General features: G+C 49.5%; 1 long non-coding RNA gene across 1 annotated transcript; it reads left to right on the top strand.

Moving 5' to 3' along the window:
* The first annotated feature begins 185 nt into the window (after positions 1-185).
* LOC145530026 (uncharacterized) lies at positions 186-23817 on the top strand. The gene is made up of 5 exons (XR_014071423.1): positions 186-400; positions 7438-7669; positions 16161-16607; positions 16807-17155; positions 18754-23817. It is a non-coding gene; the product is annotated as an uncharacterized LOC145530026 (long non-coding RNA).
* Positions 23818-23836: the final 19 nt, after the last annotated feature.

Consider the following 23836-nt stretch of genomic DNA (forward strand, 5'->3'; position numbering starts at 1 on the left):
TGCCCGGTCCTGCCCAAGGCGGTGGGATCATGTGAGATGGAGATGGGGGAAGGGTCCCGCTCACCTGCAGGGTCCAGCCCCTCACCTCCACGTGGGCCTGGGTGGACGCAGCCCGGGGCCTCCCTGGCTGATGTCACAATTGGTCCTACTCCTCAATCTCCACTGCCTGGCCGGCCGTGGGACCTGGGGCCAGGGGCCACCTAGGGCTTGGGGTCTCAGACAGCAGGTGGGCAGCTGGGTCTTCACCCAAACCTGCTGCCCACAGAGCCCAAGGGTCAACCCATGCGGTGATTTTTCATGGCGCATGGGTGTTCTGATACAAGCGTTTAATCAATGCCACGGGAGGGAGAATGGATTGGCCTGAATTTTTCCAAAACCAGGCAGAGGACTTCAGAGCCCGGTGAGTGGCAGCAGGGGCAGGCCGGCCACGCCGATGGGGTGACGGCCAAGGCCGGGGCTCTGGTGAAGCCAGTGTCCGCGCCCAAGCAGGAGGCCACGTGCAGCAATAAAAGGTGCCAGAGACCCTAGTGGCTCCCTGGACCGTACCCTTGGCCCACTCTTCAGCTGGGTTATATGTCTTTTTCCTTTCTAGATCGCTTTTTGCTGGAGTTGTTTTTATCTTCTGGATTCTGACAATTCACTAGTCACACGCGGGGCAACGCTTTTATCCAAGTCTGTGTTTGCTTGTCACTCTGTTTGTGGGAAACTTCTGGCACGCAGAATTTCACACTCAAGCTGGACAGCTTATCAATATGTTCCTTATTGTCTGTCCGTTCTGTGCCTTATTTAAGAAGTCCTTTGCTTCACCAGTATCATAAACATACTTTGTTTCCTGTAAAAGGCTTACAGAAAAACCTGAATGAACTTTTGGGGCAACCCAATAGTTTCGTTTTTCACGTTTCAAAAGCTTAAGGGTCCGTGAGGCGATTTTCATCCCCCTGCAGCTCAGTGTGGCTGCGGTGGAAGGCGGTCACTGAAGCGAACCCCTCTCCCGTGGAGAGGTGGTGTCCTTGTGCCGTTTGTGAAAGAAGCCAACTTTCATGCCTACGCTGTATGGTGTGGTAGCCCAGAGCCACATGGACCATTTACATTCAAACAAATTGACATGGAATAAAATTTAAAATTCGGTTTCTCAGACCCCCTTGGTGGTATTTCAAGTGCTCAGTAGTCACACGAGCTGATAATTGTAAAAATGAATAAAGGTAGGAAAGGTGTAGAAACACGATTCCGTAATTGCATGAACGCACATGGACGTCAGCACTAATTAGAGGTCATCCTTCTGAAGGAAGGAAGGTTTACAAAAACTGGCCACGTTTCAGAAATACCAACCTGTGGGTCCTCCAGGATGCATTCTCTGCGGAAAGAGTAGTCAACTTAGAAATCAGCAGCAAATAGTATTAGCAAACCCCACAGTTTCAGAATGAAGAAAATGCTTCTAAATAATCCAGCTTCAAAGAGGCGTCCATAGGGAAATGAGAAAATAGATCTGAACAGTAACTGCTTATCAAAACTTGTGGACGAAGCAGGGAACAGCCCGTCTGTTTTATGCATTTTTGTGTAAATCCAGTATTTTGGGATCTTAGTTTCCCTACCAAGGATAGAACCCACACCCCCTGCAGTGGAAGCGCAGGGTCTTAACCACTGTACTGCCAAGGAAGTCCCCGTACCTGAGACACCTTGGTCTGGGACTTCCAGCCTCCAGGACTATAAGAAAATTAATTTCTTAAAAATAATTTTTTAAGCCACCTACTTTGTGATATTTCTTTATGGCAGCCCTAGCAAACTAGGAAATATGCTTTTCTCTCTTTGCTTTTAATATATTTTCTGTATCATGAAGTTCTGCAGTTACACTGTGGTATAATTAGGTATGTAATTGATTTTTAAATTCTGCCAGGAACTTATGAGTCATGGATCTGAGAATCTACCTTTCACCAATTCTGGAAACTTCTCAGCCCCTGTCTGTGCAGAAGACAGCTCCCAGAGAGGGGCTGAGACTGCTGTCCTTAGGAAGTCCTGCTTGCAAGGGTGACCCGTGGCTGACCTCTGGGGACGTGGGTTTCCAGAGAATTCCCGCCACCTCTAGAACTTGCTGTGGCTAAAGTGTTTGTGTAAACAATATGGTTTATGCTGAACCACTGATAGATGGAGGCTGCTAACATGAGCAGCTCCCGATAAAACCCCGGGCCCTGGGGTCTGTGCGCTGAACCACTGCAACTAAAAAGGCTGCTTTTATTTTATGTTTCTTTTGATCTAGTCCTCTTCCCACTAACAACCAAATAGGAACCAAACTTTGAGGCAGAAAGTCATTTTAAAATTCCAAAATATTGGGTCTGATTTTAAAATGTCGAATCTCGCTACTGATGATCCTGCACTAGGCGAATCTATGGAAACACACAGTCTGTGCGTTTCACATACACTCTACGCCCCTGCCCTAAATCCTTCGATCATCCACATCCTCCAACAATACAGCACAGAATGGATTTAATTAAGTATGCAAAGGCTAAGCTAGAATTTTGAGGGTGGGGGAGAGAGAAAAAGATGTGGGTATTTAGGTTGCTTCTGACATTTCCCAACTACGAAAGAGGCTGCGGGGAACAACCTTGTGCCATGGTATTTTCAGGGTGCATCCTAGACCGTCTGGGTCATAAGGGAAGAATGTGTGTAGTTTCATAAGACACTGCCCAGGTCCTGTCTCAAGTGTCTGTTTGTTTGCATTCTCCCAGCATGTGTCAGGGCGCCTCTTTCCCCACAACCTCACCGGCAGAATGAGTTGTCACTCTCCCTGGTTTTATCAATATGAAATTGTATCTGAGTGTCGGGGTTTTTTTTTTTTGGTGTGGGTGTGGTAGAATAAACACCTGCAATTGTAACCATTAAAAAAAACCCTTGTGAGTTTTTGTTTCTGTATTTTTGGCTGTGCTGGATCTTGGTTGCTGCGGGGGCTCCTCTCTGGTTGTGGGGAGCGGGGCCTCTGCTCTGGTTGTGGGGAACGGGGCTCCTCTCTGGTTGCACTGCGGGCTTCTACCTGCAGTGGCTTCTCTGTTGCGGAGAACGGGCTGCAGGGCCGGTGCAGTAGTTGTGCTTCTTGGGCTTAGCTGCCCCTCCACATGTGGGGTCTTCCCGGACCAGGGATTGAACCTATGTCCCCTGCTTTGGCAGGCGCATTCTTCACCCGTGGACCACCAGGGATGTCCTGCCTGTTTTCTGATTGGATTATTATTATTATTTTCTTCCTGTTTAGTTGGAGAGTTCTTTATATATTCTAGATACAAGCCCTTAATCAAATATGTGAATTGCCAATATTTACTTCAGGTCTGTAATTTTTCTTATTCTCTTAACAGGGTTTTGCAGAGATAAAGATTTAAATTTTGATGAGGTCTAAAAATAAACTGAGGTCCATTTTATCCACTTCAGGGACAGTTTCTTTTCAAACTAGAAATGTACTTGGGACCCAACAATTGTTACTTTTTGGTATTTGTATCAGAGAAATATACACTTAAGTTCATGCAACAACCTGTCTGTGAATACTCACAGCAACTCTATTGATAATCCCCAAATTAGGAAAACTCCAGTGTCCTTCAGTGAGCAAATGTTTAAATAACCTGATAAGTACACACTGGCAAGAGAAGGAACAGACTATTGATGCGCTGGGTGTGGTGGTCTGTGAAAGGAGCCGGCCTCTGAAGGCTGCCTGCAGGGTGGTTCCACTGAAGTAACATTCTTACGGGGTGATGCCTTTAGAGACAGAGGGCAGAGGAGTGCTTGTCAGAAGTTGGCATTTGGGGCGGGGAGGTTGAGGGGCTGTAAAAGGTAGCACAGGCAGCCCTGCAGGGGCCCTCTGCAACGTGACTCTGGTGGTGGGTGGGCAAGGGCATGGAATGCATTAGGAAGTGCATGGAACATGTTAGCATGGAACGCATTAGGAAGTGCGTGGAACGTGTTAGGAGGTGCATAGAGCTCTCTCCCTCTCTCTCTCACACACACATCACACACGTGTAACTGGGGCAGTCTAATGGGCCTTGCGGATTGTACTGATGCCAGTTTCATAGTGTGGACATGGTGCGGTTATGTAAGATGCCATCCTTGACAGAGATGGGGTGTGGCTACTTGGGACCTCCTTGGATATTTCTTTGCAACTTCTTGTGAGTCTACAATTATTTCAAAATAAAGTATTAAAAAAACACATATATGCAGACAGATAGTGTATACACAGAGTCCATCCTTGCCCCTATGATTTGAGATGCTGTCTTTACCGTATACTAAATTTCCGTATATGTATATGCTTATGTCTGGACTCTCTGGTCCGCTCCCCAAGTCTGTTCATCTACTGTTGCTGCACTGCCCGGTTGCAGCAGCTTTCGAGTGTGTTTTAGGATCCGGTGGAAAGGGCTGCCTTAGAGCTTTCTTTATCTCAAATGTTTTCCTGGCTCTACTTGTATAAATTTTTTTCCCCATACAAACTTCAACTTGTCTAGCTCTGTAAAAAGCCTTGTTGGCATTTTATTGAGATACCATTAAATTTATGTTATAAATTCACTCAGAGGGACTTAACTCTTTACATTGACTTATTTTATTCAAGAGCAGGGGATGTCTGGGACTTCCACGGTGGAGCAGTGGTTGTGACTCCGGCACTTCTGTTGGAGGGAGTGTGGGTTACATCCCTGGTTGGGGAACTAAGACCGTGCATGCCGTACGGTGTGGTCAAAAATTTAAAAAGAAAACAAAAAACAGGGAATCCTTTCCATTAGCTTAAGTCGTCAGTTTCAAAGAAAACACTTTAAAGTTTTCTTCGTAAAGGTTTTGCACGTTTTGTTGATTTTTTCCCAGGAATTAATACTTAATCTTTGTTGCTACTGTAATTGGTATTTTCTGAACCATTATGTCCTCAACCAGGCTTCCCTGGTGGCTCAGAGTTTAAAGAATCTGCCTGCAACTTGGGAGACACGGGTTCCATCTGGTTAGTATTTTAGGTATCAGTTCAGTTCAGTTGCAGTCACTCAGTCATGTCTGACTCTTTGTGACCCCATGGACTGCAGCACGCCAGGCCTCCCTGTCCATCACCAACTCCTGGATCCTGCCCAAACTCATGTCCACTGAGTCCGTGATGCCATCCAACCATCTCGTCCTCTGTCATCTCCTTCTCCTCCTGCCTTCAATCTTTCCCACCATCAGGATCTTTTCAAATGAGTCAGCTTTAGCATCAAGTGGCCAAAGTATTGTAGCATCATGTTCAGCATCGGTCCTTCCAATGAATATTCAGGACTGATTTCCTCTAGGATGGACTGGTTTGATCTCCTTGCAGTCCAGGGGACTCTCAAGAATATTCTCCGACACCACAGTTCAAAAGCATCAATTCTTTGGCGCTCAGCTTTCTTTATAGTCCAACTCTCACATCCACACATGACTACTGGAAAAACCATGGCTTTGACTAGATGGACCTTTGTCAGCAAAGTAATGCCTGCTTTTTAGTATGCTGTCTAGGTTGGTCACAGTTTTTCTTTCAAAGAGCAAGCTTCTTTTAAATTCATGGCTGCAGTCACCATCTGCAGTGATTTTGGAGCCCAGAAAATAAAATCTGTCACTGTTTCCATTGTTGCCCCATCTATTTCCCATGAAGTGATGGGACTGGATGCCATGATCTTAGTTTTTTGAATGTTGAGTTTTAAGCCAGCCTTTTCACTTTCGTCTTTCACTTCATCAAGAGGCTCTTTAGTTCCTGTTTGCTTTCTGCCATAAGGGTGGTGTCATATGCATATCTGAGGTTACTGATATTTTTCCTGGCAATCTTAATTCCAGCTTGTGCTTCATCCAGCCAGGCATTTCACAAGAAGTACTCTGCACAGAAGTTAAATAAGCAGGGTGCCGATATACAGTCTTGACGTGCTCCTTTCACAATTTGGAAGCAGTCTGTTGTTTCATGTTCGGTTCTAACTGTTGCTTCTTACCTGCATGCAGATTTCTCAGGAGGCGGGTAAGGTGATGGTGTCCCATCTCTTTAAGAATTTTCTGCGGTTTGTTGTGATCCACACAATCAAAGGCTACGAAGGCTGTTGGTTTCCATATGTTAATGCTACATTCTGCTACCTTGCTAAGATATTTTATTATTTGAGTTAGTTTTATCATTGGTTCTTTATGAGTGTTCTAGAAATATGAGCCTATCATTCATAAAAATAGTTTAAATTCTTTTCACTCAGATGCTAAAGAATCTGCCTGAAATGCAGAAGACCTGGGTTCAATCCCTGGATCAGGAAGATTCCCCTGGAGAAGCGAATGCCACTGGTCCCAGTGTTCTTGCCTGGAGAATCCCATGGACAGACGAGCCTGGTGAGCTGCTGTCCATGGGGTTGCAAAGGGTCGGACGTGGCTGAGTGACTGACACTTTCATTTTCACATGCTTCTATTTAATTTCTCTTGTCTAATTGCATTGGCTAATACCTCTAGAACAACATTGAATAGTAACGGACATGCTAGACATCCTTGCTTCATCCCTAATTTTAGAGGAAAGTCCTTCTAATATTGAACCAGCTCTGTAGTCCTGAAATAAATCTCACTCAGTTAGGGTACATTATTTTCTTTTGTGACAGTCAATTCTGTTTGCTGCTGCGTTACTTAGTGCTCTTGCACCGCTATTTTTAAGTGATACTGGTTTATCATTTTCCTTTTTATACTGTGTGTAAAAGATTTAAATGTATCACTAAAAGGATTTATATGTCTGCCTTCTTTTTCAATGATCTGAAATTTTTACGAAACATTAAAACTATTTGGTCTTTGGAAATATGGTAGAAATTCTCTGTGAAACTGTCTGGGCCTGATGGCTTTTTTTATGGGGAGGTTCCTTGACAACTTTCTCAGTTTCTTCTCTGGAAATTATTCTCTTTGTGTTTTCCATCTCTGGTTAGGTCAGTTTCGGTAACAGGCAATTCTTTAGGTGAATGCACGTGTGCTGTGTGCTAAGTCATGTCTGACCCTTTGCGACCCCATGGACGGTAGCCCACCAGGATCCTCTGTCCATGGAATTTTCCAGGCAAGAGTACTGGACTGGGTTGCCATTTTCGACTCCAGGAGATCTTCCCGACCTGGGGACCAAACATTTCTTTAGGAATTTATCCCTTTTATCGAGTGTATTAATTTCCTAGGACTTCTGTAACAAAGTACCACAAACTGGGTGGCTTAGAATAACAGAATTTTATTGTCTCAGTTCTGGAGGGTAGAAGTCTGAAGCAAAGATGGCATCAGGGCCAGGCTCCTGTCGAGACCTGCAGGGAAACTTCCTTGCCTCTTCCTGGTTTCTGCTGGCTGCTGACTATCCTTGGCTTGTGGGCACCTCACTCCGGTCTCTGCCTCCATCTTCACATGATGTCTTCCCTCTCTGTGGGATGGTATCCAAATTCCTCTCGTTATTTTTTTTAAAAGTTTGTTTATTTATTTGTCTTGCAGCACATCTTAGTTGTGGCACGTGGGGCCCTTTTTTTGCGGCATGAAGTCTGTCCGGTTGTGGTGTGCGGGCTGAGTTGCCCCTTGGCATGTGGGATTTTAGTTTCCCAGCCATGGATCAAATCTGCATCCCCTGCGTTGGACCGCCGGGAAAGTCCCGGATTCCCCATCTGGGGACATTATGAGGACAGCAGTCACAGTGGACAAGGGGCTCACTCTACTCCAACGAGTTAAGGTGAGTAAAGGTGACCTCACCTTAACTAATTACCTTGGCAACAACTCCACTTCCACATCAGGTCGCATTCTGAGGCACTGAGGATGGTATCTCATACCAAAAATAGTAACTGTTTTTTTTTTTGGACGGGGACACAGTTTAACCTGAAACATTGGAGTTTTAAATTTTGTTTGCAGGGATGCCTACAAAGTGGTCCTGTGATTTTAAACGTTTCTTTTGCGCCAATGGTTAGTTTCTTTTGCGCCAATGGTTAGTTTCTTTTGCGCCAATGGTTAGTTTCTTCTTGTCATTTCTTATTTTGTATTTGATCTTTTCCCTTTTTTATGTTCAAGTTAGTTAGTAGTTTGCTTATTTTGTTAATTTAAAAAAAATCAGGGTTTTGATTTATTAATCTGCTAGTGTTTTTCTGTTCTCTAACTCATTAATTTGAACATTTATCTTCATTATTTCATTCCTTGAGCTTTCTTTTGGTTTAGTCTGTGGTTCTTTTTTCTAGATATTTGAGCTGAGAATTTTGTTTCTTCTTTCTTTCATGTTTATTGATAAAAGTGTTTGGAGTTATGAATTTTCCCCTTGGTCACCACTTTAAATATATCCCCTGGAACCCTATATGTAACATTTTCCCTATTGTTATTTTTAAAATAAAGTACACAATTTCATTGTGTATTTCTGCTTTCATTTAAGAATTGTTTGGTTCCAAAGAGAAAATGTCCAAGAGGAAGGGCCTTCCCCCCTCATGTTGTTGTTAAATTCCAGTTTTATATTATGACTGATTTTTTACTGTAATACCTCTACTTTATGGAGCTTACTGATGTTTTATGACCCCATCTAAGACCAATTTCTGTGACTGTTCCAGAGTGCCTGGGAGGGTTCTCCCTAGACCTATGGTGTGTGTGTGTGTGTGTGTGTGTGTGTGTGTGTGTGTGTGTGTGTGTGTGTGTGTGTGTGTCTCTGTGTGCATGTGTGTATGTGTGTGTGCCTGTGCATGTGTATGTGTGTTTATGTGTGTATGCATGTGTGTGTCTGCATGTGTATGTGTGTGCATGTGTCTCTGTGTGTCATTGTATGTGTGTGTGTCGTTGTATGTGTGCGCGCGCATGTGTTTGCATGTGTGCATGTGTATCTGTGTATGTGTGTGTCTGTGTATGTGTGTGTCTGTGTATGTGTGTGTCTGTGTATGTGTGTGTGCATGTGTGTGTGTGAATGTAAGACCTGTCCCTAAGCCCTGCCCTGTTGGGTGGATGTGAAGCCGTCTGTCTCCTGTGTCTCTGCGTGTCTCTGTGTGTCTGTGTGTGTGTCTCTGTGTGTGTGTGTGTGTGTGTGTGTGTAAGACCTGTCCCTAAGTTCTGCTCTGTTGGGCGGACGTGGAGCCGTCTGTCTCCTGGGCAGGTGTGGCCTTCGGGCATCCCGTCCAGAAGCACCGGTGAGGAGAGCTGTTTCCTGGTGGTCTCCGGGTGTGGGGTCGAGTACAGCTGTGTCTGAGCCGCGGCCACCTCCCACCCCATCCCCTCCGGGTGTTGTGAGAGCGTCAGGGCCAGGTGGGGCCCTGGGACCGGCCAGGGCTGCCCCACGTGGCTCCCCTGATGCCCACTTGACTCCCAGGTGGCCCGGGGGTGAGTGGAGTCGCCTGGCTGTGTCTCCTGGTTAGAGTCAGGTGTTCTTCTTTCCTTGTCCCCGTGTCCGTCTGGTCCTGCGAGGGTGCGGTGAAGTCGAGTTCTCCTTGTGTCTCTATGACTCCGTGAATCCCTGAGTTTTTCCTTCAGTCAGCTGGCTGCTGTTTTTGTTCGGAATTGTGTCCTCTTGCATTAAAGGCCGTCTTTGCCGTGTTTAATGCTTTCTGTTCTGACGTTCCCTTTGTCCACCTCTCTCCTTACAGCCTCTGTGTCTGTTAGACCTTTCTAGGTGGGTCCCTCCTGTAGTGTGGTGAGCAGGCTGCTGCTTGTGAGCCAAATTGAATAATTTTCTTTGAATGGACGCACCGAACCTGTTAACGCTTATTAATGTGACTTGCACATTTGGTGTCAGCTGTCGTATTTTATAATTGGGTGCGTACCGTAATGTTTACTGTCTGATGTGTGGTCTCTGCTCTTTGCTGTTTTTCTGTGCCTTTGTGTTTTATCGTCATGATGGCCTCTGTGCTCACACTAAGTGCCCTTAGTTTCCTGCTTTCTGATTTATATCCTCACTGTTGGTTTGTCATTTTCTGGTGATAACTCCCGCCCCCTGCTGTCTGTGCAACACAGATGAACACATTCTCTGTTTTTTCTCTCCTCCTACGAAGGCCTGGCCTTATCCTTGTCATGACACACACAGTGTTACTGAATTAGTGTCCCACCCTCCTCCCTGCCACCACATTGGTCCTTCCGCTGAACTCTTCTGAGTCATCCTTTGGGTTGGATGAAGTTAATTATTTGGAAGTTCCCTCACAAAGGGCTCCTGGTTCAGGATTTCCTAAGTTCTAATATGTTTGAAACTGTTGGCTATGGCCTTGATACTTGAAGGATACCTTGGCTGGATATTGATACACTTTTGTATCTAAATTTATTTATCTCATCCTGAGCGTAAGTAAGCATGGGATTCTGAACGGCTAAGCACGCGATCTTTGGGTTACAGGAAGGCCTTGGGTTTCCTTGCAGAGTATCTCTGCATCTGCTCCTTGTGACGGGTCCCACCTGGGGCAGCAGGCAAGAGTAGGCTGGACCCTGCTCTTGCAAAGGAGCTTCGCCCACTGGAGAGGGACCCAAAATTATGAATCCTGTGGCTCATGCATGAACTACTATACAGATTACTCCCTCCCCAGCCTGCCGTTCACCTCCCCAGGAGCCCGGGAGAAGAAGCTTCTCTTTCTAATGCAGAGAACAGAAGGGACGGTCCCTTGTTTACCACTTGGGGGATGTAATGGGATAGCTCTCAGTTTTATCCCATTTTGAAATCTAAAGACGTGGCAAAGGGAGATAGACCTGGAATCCTCTCTCCTGGGTATGCCACTCTCTGAAACTTCAAGGCTGGTTTGCCCCTCTGGCATCCTGTAACCCAAGTCACCAGCACGTCCGGCTCAGAAATCCACAGCATTGCAGAAACAGAAAGTGTTTTCTCTACAGATGCAGACTCCTTGGTTCAGACTTTCACTGGTGTTTGGGGAAGATTGCCCCAGCTGCTTTGCTGTTATTCTTGATGCCAGGAGAGTTCGTTTGCTCTTGTGAGTTGTCTTGGGTTGTTCTTGGAAGTGTAGCTGTTTCTCCAGGAAGTGTCTCAGAGTCGATCATTGCAGTTCAATCCTCCCCGATATCCACGGGGATGGGCTTTCACCGTGGAGACTCCGGTCTCTACTTGTGGACCATCTTCTTGGGCGGTGATTGTGAATATTGTTCCTGCCCGTCTCCCTCCTTCGAGGCCGCACTCACGCCTTGGAAGTCCTTCTTTGCTGGTGTTTCTCACCCCTCTTCTCCCTGGCCTCCTCCTACTTCTCACATTATCCCGTTTTCAGGCTCCTGGTTGCCTTTCTCCTTCCCTGATGCCTTTATCCAGTCCGCTCTTTCTCGGTGTCTTGACTTTAGTCTTCACTTCGTGGGTCATTTTCCCTGTTCCTCCCTTTTCCCTGCTGGTCTCCACCAACCTCTTCACTTCTTCCCGCTTTCGTCCATTTGTGTTCATAGAGTTTTAGTTTCTGACTCAGGATGGTTTCTGTGTCCCCAAATGCTTTTTTGAGTACGTTGGTGGCTCTAGTGGAAATGAACCCATGTGCCAATACAAGAGAAGTAAGAGACTGCGGTTTGATCCCTGGGTTGGGAAGATCCCCTGAAGGAAATGGCAACCCACTCCAGCGTTCTTGCCTGGAGAATCCCCGTGGACAGAGGAGCCTGGCGGGCTACAGTCCATGGGGTCACAAAGAGTCGGACATGACTGAGCAACTAACACTTTCGCTTCAGAATAGAGGTAATTTTGATCTGTTCATCCGTGGATTTGGAGGGGGGGTGTTGACAAGACTGCTTGTTCAGTGGCCCCTCTTCCATCTGTGCGGTGAAGAAGAGAGTCCGGGTTCCTTAACAGATTTCTTTCCGATGGTGGTGGGAGTGGGCCAGGCGGTGTGTCCTCTCACCTTGGTTCCGCCTTTCTAGGGGGCCTGGAGTCTCCGCGTTGTGCTCCTTTCTGCCTTTGCCGCGTGACTCCCACAGGGCGCGTCTTCCTTCTGCTTTGCTTCTCCTGACCGTCGCTTCTCAAAGACCCCACTTTGCACGGGCATCTCCGCAGCTGGTGGCTGGGGTGTGGGATCCGTGTTGCTGTGCAGGCACGTGGGGCCACCTCGCTGCCCTGTGGCCAGCGGTTCTGGTTCTGCGCTGGTTCTGGTTCTGGTTCTGGCTTCTCGGCCAGCCCCCGTCTGCGTCCCCCCTCCAAGTCATCCTGGGCTGCTCTCACTCGCTGCCAAGCTCGCTCGGGGAAGACTGCCCCTGGCGCCTCTTGGTCGCCCTCCTTCTCTTCTCGCACTTTCCGTCTGACAGTCGTTCTGAAGTCGGGCAGTCTGCCTTCTAGTCACGCTGAGGGCGCAGTTTCTGCGCGGTTGTATTTGTTCTTGTTCTTCGCCGGTTCTGGCAGCTCCGCAGGGGATGCAGACCCAGGCAGCTTCCATCCTCTTTGGTTCCCCAAGTCCTGTTCCAGGAGCTTTAGAGCACATTTTTTATGTGAGCGATTTAAAGATCCCATTCATGTGTTTAAGACTCAGCGGGTTTTATTTTCTAATGATTCATCTTGTCTGAAAATTTCTTTCTGCTGACTTGTGGGCCTTCTCTTATTGGTTTTCAGAAGGTCTTTATGTGTTTGAAATATTGTGACATGTCTGCATAACTTACCCAGGTTCTTAGATTTCCTGTTGATTTTGCTGATGGAGAGATGTTGGCAGCGCTGAGTGCAGGGCGAGCTGTCAGGCCTTGACTTTCACTTGGGGGTAGGAGGTTTGAAAGCAGGACCTGCATGTATGGAAGGAAGGAGGCAGGATTCAGGGAGGAGGATCCCGGGGCAGAGGTGCTGAGGAGGAAGCAAGAAGGAGGCGGCAGAGAGGGGCCCCAGCACTGCGGAGGAAGAAGACAGGAGAGTGTGCGGTGGGGGTCCGGCTGAGGTGGTGACAAATGGGGATGTAAGGGCATTATCTGCACAGCCTTGCAGAATGGGAGACCATTTGCATAAATATTGTTTGCAAAAAGCAATTAACGGTTCATTTACATGCAGGGAACTAGCAATTTGCACTTTTTTTTTCAGGAACAATTTCTTTGCCTCTGTGCACAAATTCGATGCATTGCAATTGGCCTTTGATCATAGGGCATGGCATTTTTTTATGTTTGGTTCTTCTCTTGGTTTCCTGAGCTATAAAAATTTTCTTTTAAAAAAGGAAGTGCCAAATAAAGGCAGAAGTTCTCCAAACTTGTGCTCCCTGCACTGGTCCCTTTACCCTCTCCTGCCTGTGCTGTCTCATCTCCTCAACCCCCAGATGTTCTCCAACTGGAGACTGTTTTCACATTCTATCTGTGGCCGCAGCCTTCTCACAATAGTGAGTGGGGACATCTGGTCTGTGGGTGGCAGACAGAGCCGTGCTTGGGTGTGGGACAACCTAGAAATCAAACAAGTTTTGCTCAAGGTATGGAAAGGGCCCTCAGTTCCGTAAAGGCTTCCCTCTACCCTGCGCAAGCCGTTTCCTTGATCTCTTACAGAATGGATGCTTGTGTATAAACGAAGCTTTCTGACCTGGGCAGTGATTGGCTACACTTTGTACCCTCCCCCCAACCCCCTTCCCTGGGTCAAGCTCAGTGATCAAGGGTCTGTCTAAACTAGGATCAGCGACTGTGGGATCTTGATTCAAAGAGACAGGGCATGTCCTGGTATCTGGTGGCTCTGGGAGGGGTATGGAGCACTCATGCCCGGTCTGGACCCAATAACCTCAACCAGGCATGATCTGCCCTTCCACTCTTACTGGAGATTGAAGTTAAGTCTCAGCCTTCAGCCTTTCTTTTGTAAAAGAAGAAAAAAATTACCCTGGACACTTTTAGAAATGGCAAGGAAGACTTTATTCAAGACTATTGCAAAAGGAGAGAGACTGGGCTCAACCCTGAACACACAGGGACAGGTGGGCAGGGTGCGGGAACGGATGGAAAACTACCCAGAGGGACATGGGACGTAGCCACGTTGGGAGAGGCAGAGCTCAGCTGGGTATCGGGAGTTGGGGATTCTTTTTATTTGGTTACTTGGCTGTTGTTTAGTCGCTATGTTGTGTCCAACTCTTGGCAATGCCATGGACTGTAGCATGCCAGGCTTCCCTGTCCTTCGCCATCTCCTGTAGTGTGTTCAGATTCATGCCCGTTGGGTTTGGCTGTGCCGGGTCTTAGTTCTGGCGTGTGAGGTCTAGTTCCTGACCAGGCACGGGACCTGGGCCCCCTGCATTGGAAGGGTGAGGTCTTAGCCACTGGACCACCAGGGAAGTCCCGGGGTGGGGGATCTTGATAAACTGGACTCAGCAGGCCAAGGCCAAGGCTTGTTTGTGAAGAGTGTGCAGAGGAGACTGAGGTTTGGTCGTGAGAGGGCCTTGTCACCCCCAAGGGTGTGGCAGGCAAAACAGCAGGGGCCTCATGGGGAGAAGCTGCAGGTAAGGTGAGCTCACCGTCACGCGTCACCCAATCTCCAGGGATGTGAGCCGCCACGAGAGCAAACGGCAGCAGAGGGGTCTGACACGCGGGGCCGGGGTCCTGGGAAGTGAGGCAGAGGGACAGCGAGAGGCCTGGGCTAAAGAGCCACTGGGAACAGACCGCACGCGGGTGTGGGTGGGCTGCGTGAGGACTGGAGAGGCTGCGGGGCAGGCGGTGGGCTGGGACAGGGAGCTGAAGGCTCTACCAAAACAGAGGCAAAGGGATGGGGTCAGGACCAGGACGAGCTGAGACGGGGCCTGCAGGTCTGAAAGCCCCGGCACCTGCCTTCTGGGGCTCCGAGAGACAGTCGGGGGAAGGTGGTTTGGGGGGCGCTTTTTCAGGGGCAAACTAGCCTCACCAGAGAGACCAGTAAGTGCTGAGCAGGATAAATGCAAACTACTCCCCCCACTCCCCACACACACCAAATTTGCTTCTGGACACATTAAAGTGCAAAATGATGAGACAGAGAAAATCCTAAAGGCTTCCAAGCCGGGTGAGGAGGAGGAGGCAGGGGATGTTACAGAAAAAGAGCAGGGATCAGACTGACAGCTGTCTTCTCCATGTTGGAAGTGACAAGATAGAAAAGTCTTCCCTGTTCTGAGAGGACATGCCTGGATAGTCCATTATTTATGTGTAAGAAAGACGTTTGGCCCCCATCACCCGCCTTTCTGAAAGAACTGTCGGGAGATGTGTTTCAGCGGGAAGAAAGGTAACGCGAGTGCTGCTGGCGATGGTCACTGTTTACTGTTAGAATTCTGCTAAACGCTGCGCACAGATGGTCTAACCCGATCCTCACGGTGAGGCTGGGGGTCAGGTGCTGCTGTTCACATTTCGCAGGTGAAGATGAAGGTGCACAAAAGAGGTAGCACATTGTGAAGTTCAAATAAATACGTACCAGCTGTAAAGAGGTTCACAATCTGAAGCTAAAATTCCATGTGGGGTCAACAGGGGAGGCTCGGGGGAGACCTGAGACATGGAGAGAAATCAAACTACACTGCGACCCTGGCCTTGTTCTGAGGGCCCGTCGGCCCAGACTGCTGCCAGAAAACTGTGAGCTTAAGTCCACAGGCAATCAGGAGAAGATTGGAAATAGAGTGTAAATATCTCAAAGCCAGTTAACGGAAAAAACGGAATAGGAAAAACTTTTTCTCTAAAATAAGGTAAGAAAGGGGGAAAACAAATAAAATAGAAAATATAAAGTAAGACTTTATTTTTTCACAGATCACCATAAATGTCAATGGGTTAAGTAAATGTGTTAAAGGATTAAGACTTTCAAATGGAATTAGAACAAATAACAAAAAAGGCTGAAAAAAAAAACCCTATCAAAAATACCAAAAAAAGTAAGTAATGCAGTATTTATATCATAGAAAATAAAATTCAGAGCAAAATATTTAAAAGGGACAAAGTAGGGTATTTCTAACTGGCAAATAGAAAAACTCACAAAGAATACAGGAAAGCCATAAACTGCAATATAATGAGACATACACAAAGCGAAAAGGAATTTGTAAACCCAGAATCCTGGTGGGAGGCCTTCCCCTCCAGCTGTGTGTCCCCCGCCCCGCCACCAGCTCCCCCAGCCCTGTTCCCCCAGGCCAGAGGAGGTGGTGAGGCCTGATGGGCACGTTCCTTCCAGAGTCTTCCATCCGTGACTCTCCGACTTTGAGGAGCTCGCAGGATGCCTTGACCTCTGGGTGTCTCTGCCTCTCTCACGCAGGCCCCTCCCAAATCTCCTGGATCCTTCTGGACCCTCATCGGGTCAGCCTCCTCCTCTGGCTCAGCATGGCGATGGCTTGAACACCTGTGGTGCCTGTGTCTTACAGAGTTAGAAGTCGGCCCCCCATCCTTCAGGTCTGCGGCTCTGGAGGGAGAACAGGTGCTTGACTCAGGGCCAGTGTGGAGCAGATGCCCAGGAACAGTCCATGGAGGAGAACAGCTCATGGATGTCGTCCTGAGAACAGCTCTGCATCGTGGCCCTGCCCCCGCACATGCCTGGCCTGCGGTGGGGAAATATCAGCCCAACTTGTAGATGAAGAAGCAAAGATTCAGGGAGGCAAGGTTTGCAGCCGATTGGCCACAGGCCTGGGAGGAGGCCAGGAGGAGGCTGGGCGCTCCTCGTCTGCTCCGCTCTGCTCCGCAGGTACAGTCTTGCCTCGAGGACGCTGGGGGGCTGCCAGCCACCGTCAGGCCCTGAAAGCAGCCTCTGCATCTGACTCCGGGGTGACTGCCTTGAGGTTGCACAGTGTTCCTTCAGATCCCAGTAGCATCAGGTACCTGTGGGCCAGAGGGGACAGACGGATGTGCGCCCGGGCAGCCTGCAGGCTCCGTCCCCCCCGAGGCGATGGCGGGCTGGCCTGCTGCCTCCTGCTCCGAGCACACCCGTCTCTCGTGTGTGTCAGATAAACAGCCAGACTCTGTGTGCGCAGAATGCACAACACTGCACACATTACTTTGCAATTTGCTTTTCAGATTTCGCTCTGTGACGGTTCATCCTTCAAGCCGGAGCCCGGAGCCCTGGCTCCTTCTGTCTCGTGTGTATGTTTCCATCGAGAGGAGGCACAGGAGTGTGCTCAGCCTGGCCCTCGTTTGTAAACATTCTGCTTGTTTCCGCGTTTGGGAGGCACAGAGCGTTGTGATAAACATTCATGGACATATGTCCTCACAAGGGGAAGATCCGGGGCGGGGGTGAGAGGACGGAGCAGAGTGCCTCAGAGGTGCCCCCAGCTCCCAGACCCAGCAGCTCTCCCTCAGCGGCCGGAACCCGCCTCCTGGCCTGGACACACCCGCCCCCTGCCCGCTCCTGACCTTTTGTGTTTGGGTGAGTTTTGTTTTGACTTGTGTCTCCTCACTGCCCGAGCGTGCAGGCACCTTTCCGCATCCAGGCTTGTGTTCCCACTTGCATGAACCCTCCGTTCATCCTTTATCTCCTCAGGCTGCAGGAGCTCTTTGTACAGGCGGGGAATTAACCCTCCTGGTTACATGGCTGTGCGTGTTTTCTGTTGCAAATGGAGAGACAGCTGCGCAGGCCCCACTGTTTGTCTTTAGACTCCTTACTCACATATTTTAAACACACAAATGTAACATTTTCATATGAATATGTAACATACTCATGTAATAGGCTTCCTTGTGGCTCAGACGGTAAAGAATCTGTTTGCAATGCAGGAGACCCAGGTTTGATCCCTCAATCGGAAAGATCCCCTGGAGAAGGAAATGGCAACCCACTCCAGTACTCTTGCCTGGAGAATCCCATGGACAGAGGAACCTGGTGGGCTACAGTCCATGGGGTCACAAAGAGTCAGACACACCTGGGGCAACTAACACACACACACACACACACACACACACACACACACTAATGTAGTATTTAAAAAATTGCTAATGTATTTTACTTTGCCATAGAGGATTTAACATTTGTATAATGGTTGAATTGTTCGCTTTTTTTTTTTGTTACTGGACTTCCTGTCTTGGCTGAAAGTGTCACCCTTACCTGCAATTATACAAATAGTCTTACATTTTTTTCCTATTGGATATTTTGTTTGTTTTGCATTCCGGTCCTTTAAAATGTACTGAGCTTATTTTTGCATTGGTATGAGGTAAGGGTTAAGCGTACTTTCCTTCCCACGTCTGGTCGGCTACGCCAACACCGTTGTGCAGTGGCCCCCCGGCCCCCCCACTAGACGGATGGGCCACGTTTTCCTCTACCAGGTTCCCGTGCACTTGAACTGTGTCTGGCCCCTCTTGCCCGTTTCCCTGGGTTGTTCTATACCCGCTGCATGGCAATACTTAACACTTTGCATAAAGTTCTGATAATCACAGAAAATCCGTTCTTTATAACTAAACTTGAAAGTAAACAAATAGGAATTGGGTTGGATTGGCAACACCCCTGCAGGTTTCTCTGGGACGGACCGGCCCTCAGAGGCGGGGGGATGGCTCCCCCAGAAGCTCGGTGTTTCCCTCCGGGCCTCCAGCCTCCCTTCCCGTCCTCCAGGGGCATGGATGCCCCTTCGTCTCGGCCACACGCCCCCTCCAGTCTCCTCGTGCTCATGGACTTTGCGGCCGCTGGCAGGGGGTTCCATTCACAGCGGTCGGCTGGTTCCCGGGAGGCTGGGCTGGGCCACCCGGAGGCCCCGCCGGACCGAGGTGTCCGCTCCCCAATGGCTTGTGACCACCAGCCGCCTCCCCGTAGGCCAGCTGGGGGGCAGCTGAAGACAGGGGCCGACTCCTTCGGTGCCTCCTGGGGTGGAGTGCACGTCCAGTGACTGGCCACTTTGGGGCTGAAAGTCCGCTCCCGCTCCAGTGTGGGACCTTCTGGGGGGCTGCCGCGGTGGGGTCGGCCGGCTCTCGTCGCCTCCGAGCCGCTGAGCGAGTTCTCCAGCTCTCGTCTGCCGCTCCTGCTCACTCACAGCTGTTTCCCAGGAGGCCCCTGGCCCGCTCCACAAACCACAGAGCCCCGCGTCTGTTTCCCGCGTGGTCCCGGGAGTCAGCGGCAGACATGGATGGAGGAGGGACCGGCGGCCTCGGCGCTGATGCTGGTGGCGAGGTTGTGTCGGGGGGGCTGCAGCCCTGGGGCCTGGGGTGTGACTCTGGGGAGGGCTGCCGTGGTTGTGCCCAGGCTGGGCACCGGGCGGCAGGAACGGGATCACGGCAGCGCCACGGGATCAGACGGCTGGTGCCACCGCTGGAGAAGGCTGCCCGGCAGCTGAGCCACCTGCGGTCTGGTTGAAGGTCAGTGTGAGAGTCTGTGGTAAGGGCGGAACCAGCGGGGGACCAGGCCCAGGGCTTGGCTTCCAGGAGGCGGGGTTCTCAACCTCGGCAGGCCTGCCCCGTGGCACCCGAGCTCCCTGGCGGAGCTGCTTCAGAAGCTGGGCTCAGTCCACCGGCACTGCCTTCTCCCTGCACCTGGTGAGGGGGTCACCTCTGCCCGGGACAGCTGCTCCCCTGACTGGTCAGCACTGGTGGCGAGGAGAGGCCTTGGGCCCCAGGGGCAGCTGAGGCCACCCTGGGAGCTCGGCCCATCGTGGTCTGTCCTGACCTTCTCCTCGTGGGTCACCAAGCCCTTCCCCGACCCCCAGAGTCTGCTTCCCAGGGAGCCTCCTGGGGCAAACACTCAGGAGCCCCAGATTCCCCGGTTCTCTTAAGCCCCCGGACCCACAGAGGACTTCCGCAAACGCAACCACATAGAAATCTGAACCACGGCTTCGCCTGGATGCAGCGTCTCTGCCAGAACGGCACCGGGCACCTGGCCACTCGTGTGGCCAATACGTTCCTCTCCACCCCGCGGCGACGGCTTGCGTTTGCGTGGGAGGAACAGCAGTGCTCCTTACGGTCTTGCCCCAGGGCTGAGCTAGCTCTTCTGTCTTCTGTCATCGCATCGCCGAAGGGCCTGAACCATCTGGACAGACTTCACACCGTCGTGAGGTCCACCGTGACCGTGACCATCCGATGGAAGGAGCTGGCAGGGGTGGGTGTGCGAGGCCTCGGGGAGACGCCCGAGCCGTGCAGGACTCAGGGCCTGCCACGCTGGCATGCGTGTGGGGTCCCGTGGTCCATGGGATGCCGAGGCGCCCTCTGTGAGCCCAGAGCAGACCACCCGGCCCAGCGCCTGCCGCCACTGAGGAGGAGGAAGGACCAGGCTCAGGGGCCTCTTTGGGCCTGCAGCTCACACGTGGGGGCCCTGCTCCGACTCATTTACTGAATCCTATGGAAGGACGGCTGCCAGCTTTGGCTGCTCCTGGAGCAGGAGAGACCCTACAGAAATTCTAAGCTGGGATGTGGGCAGCCTTGTGCTCAGGCCATACTAGCGGGCAGGTCTTGTGCCTATGGTGTTTGAGTATTTATGTGGGAATGGATGCTACGTGGAGTTTATAAGCCCGGTAGGATCACCAGTGCAGACCCTCAGGTTTTAGAGCAAGGGCCTGCCATCCACACAGGAGAATTGATCACCATTTATGCAACACCTCCTGACTAGCCACTGGCCCTTGTGGAGACAGAGGGCCTGACACGGGGCATCAGCTGACCACACGGCCGGGACTGCCCTGCCTCACAAGGTCGTGCCCAGCAACGGCAGTCCGCCTGAACAGAAGTAGCTCACTTCAGTCGAGAGGGAGCGCAGTGAAAGTCACAGGCCATCTGTATGGGCGGGATTCTGCTGGCATCTTCCTGGGAAACTCACCAGAGGAGGGTGTGTGGGCCAAACGTGCTCTGCTGGTGAGTCTGGGCCTGGCGGAGAGAGAAGGGAAAACTCTGCAGCGGGCAGAGCTTTTGAGAAGTCCGGGGTCAGGGGCTGCTCAAGGTTTGGCTATGGAGCTGCTGTGGTCTGGGGCTCACACCCGCTTCAGGACAGGCAGACCTGAAGCGTGACTGCCTCTAGAGCAGGACTCTCTCTAGAAATTGCCCTCTGCCTCAGGAAGCTGCCTCACCCCAGACAATTCGTGCCCACCACGGCCTCATCCCTGGTGTGGTCCCCGGGCTTCGGCTTGGGACCCATCCACTGACGCTCAGAGCTTCCCGTGGGACTGGCTGAGGCCTTGTTGCAGCTGCATCCCAGGCCGACAGCCCCTCTGCCCGGTCCTGCTGCCTCGCTTCTCCACGGGTGCTGTGTGTGGATTTCAGAGTCTTCAGCGTCTGTGTCCCAGGGAAGCTGACCTAAGCTTCTGGTTTAGAGGATGCTGGCTATTGAGTTTTGTATGTTTGTCTCGTGTCCGTCCATTTATCTCACAAAATTCTCTTGTAAATTCTAGTGTTTTCTTAGCAGCATATCTTGAGTGTGTAGGTATACAGTTATGTGTGCACGCATGCTAAGTTGCTTCAGTCGTGTCTGACGCTTTTGCGACCCCACGGACTATAGCCCACCAGGCTCCTCTGTCCACGGGATTCTCCAGGCAAGGATACTGGAGTGGGTTGCCATGCCCTCCTCCTGGGGATCTTCTTAACCTAGCGATCGAACCCGGGTCTCTTAGGTCTCCTGCATTGGGAGGTGGGTTCTTTACCACTAGTGCCACCTGGGAAGCCCCATATAGTCATATTCTCCAATAATATAATTTTGTCTCTTTGTTTCCACAGATATATAGCTTATTCTTTTCTTTGACTTGTTTAATTGGGTAGACTTGCCAAACAAATTATAATAGTTGTGAGAGTGCAACTTCCCATCTTGTTTCTGGTTTGAATGGGTGCAGATTTTTGATGTTGCTTTTTTATACACAGTTGCTAAAGATTAATTGATTGATTGATTAGGTTGTGCTGATCTCCGTAGCGGTGCAGGGGCAGTTGCTCCGTGGCTTGTGGGATCTTAGCTTCTCGATCAGGGATCGAACATGCACACTCTGCATTGCGAGGTCGATTCTTAACCAGCAAAGCACCAGAGAAGTCCCTTGATGTTGTTTTAAGGTAGCTTTTTTTTTTTTTTTTTAAATCATATTCAGGTACTTTTTTTCTTATTACACAGACTAAAAAAAAGGTGTCTGAGGTGTATTCAGTTATATGAATGACTTTGGGTATCCCTGGATGAAAAATTTGCAATTTTCTCCTTTGCTTGTTCATGTAGTAAATTTAGTGATCAATTACCTAAAGCTAACCTGTTCTTACATTTTTAATAACTTCTGCTTGATGATGCTTTCTTATTACATTGGGTTATATTCAATACATTGATATTTTCTTTGAAATTCTTTACCTTAATATTTGTAAATGCAATTTCTCATTACTTTCTTTCCTTCGCCGTTCTAAGAGGATTCTAGCAGTAGTGTAACACTGACTTGCAAAACATGAATTTTGGACTTTTCCACATTTTCTATAGATGGAAATTATTTTAATGATGAGGGAACTCCGTGACTTTTGAAGGGTAAATGGAACTCATCTCTAAAAACGCTGGAGTCCCGCGCCTTTCACGGCGGCCGACGTTGGACCTCCCCGGAGGCCCAGCGGTCAAGCCCCCGCCTTCCAGTGCGGGGGTGCGGCTCGATCCCTGGTTGGGGAGCTCAGATCCCACGTGCCTCTCAGCCCCAAAACCAAAACATACAGCAGAAGCAATGTTATAACGAATTCGATAAAGACTTTAAAAGGTGGTGGCTATTTAATCTTTTCAGTGTATCCTGTGGTTCTCCCACTGGGTCACTTGCCTCTCAGTTATCATGGTCTCTCTTGTTTTGGCCAAACTTTAAAAAGTAAGATCCCCTCACGTGTGTTTTTTAAAAATAGATATGCTCTTCCAGAGATGTCTCTCTCTTTTTAAATTTTAAGAAATTTCAGTCCTTTGGCCATGCTGGGTCTCCGTTGCTGTGTGGCTTTTCTCTAGTTGCAGCGAGCGGGGGCCTCTCTCCAGTTCTGCTGCAACCACTCTCTCACTGCGCTGCCATCTCTAGTCGGGGAGCCCGGGCTCCAGAGCTCAGGCTCAGTAGTTGTGATGCAGGGCCTTGTGGCTCTGCAACATATGGGATCTTCCTGGACCAGGGATTGAACCCACGTCCCCTGCATTGGCAGGCAGATTCTTATCCACTGGACAACCAGGATAGTCCCCCGAGGTGTGTAAATTAGCCAATCCACTGGATAATGGGCTTCTCTGGTGGCTCAGATGGTAAAGCATCTGTCTGCAATGTAGGAGATCCAGGTTCGATCCCTGGGTTGGGAAGATCCCCTGGAGAAGGAAATGGCACCCCACTCCAGTTTTCTTGCCTGGAAAATCCCCTGGACGGAGGAGCCTGGTAGGCTACAGTCCATGGGGTTGCAAAGAGTCGGACACAACTGAGCGACTTCACTTTCGCTTTCACTAGATAATGAATGCATGGGTTTCAACTCTTCTCCAAGTTGTGGTGGGGGAGGGTCACTGAACCTCCTGAGTGGGCTCCTTTGGTTGAATCAGGGAACTCAACAGCAGCAGAAACCCTGTGCGCATTCTCCAAGAGAAGGGCTGCTGTCCTAGACCTGTGGCTGGTCTTTGGTGTACACTTTCAGTGACTGCCAAGTGGATGTGCAATTCACAGAACTGCAAATGGTACCAGCACGGGAGATGCTCAACTTCATAATGATAAGGGAAACCCAAGTTTACACATCAGTGAGATTTTTCCCCCATATAAGATTGACAGAATTTTAAAACAACCAATTTTTCTCAATTTTGGAGCGGGTGTCTGAAATATGGATATAGAGGTAAATTTGTATGGCATTTTAAGAGAGCAGTTTGCTAATTTCTGCCAACCCTCAAAACATGCAAACCCATGACCAGCAATCCCTCTTCTAAGAATTTCTCTTCTAGGAAATACTTGTAGCAGTGCACAAGCATATGTGTATGAGGAAACTCACTCAACAGTATTTGAAATAGCAAAAATGAAAGGCATTAATCAGTTACCCAAAGAGGAACAGTTATGCAAATTGTGGAATCATCATAATTATCGACTGTTACACAGTTATTAAGAAGAATGAAGTAAATCTCTATGTGTGGGCAGGGAATAATGTCCATGACATATTGCTGAATTAAAGAATCAACCTGCAGAATGGTGTGTATAGTATA

This window comes from Giraffa tippelskirchi, chromosome 12 (genome assembly GCF_054371585.1).
Source record: "Giraffa tippelskirchi isolate mGirTip1 chromosome 12, T2T-mGirTip1v1.2.pri, whole genome shotgun sequence".
In the NCBI taxonomy this organism is placed as follows: domain Eukaryota; kingdom Metazoa; phylum Chordata; class Mammalia; order Artiodactyla; family Giraffidae; genus Giraffa; species Giraffa tippelskirchi.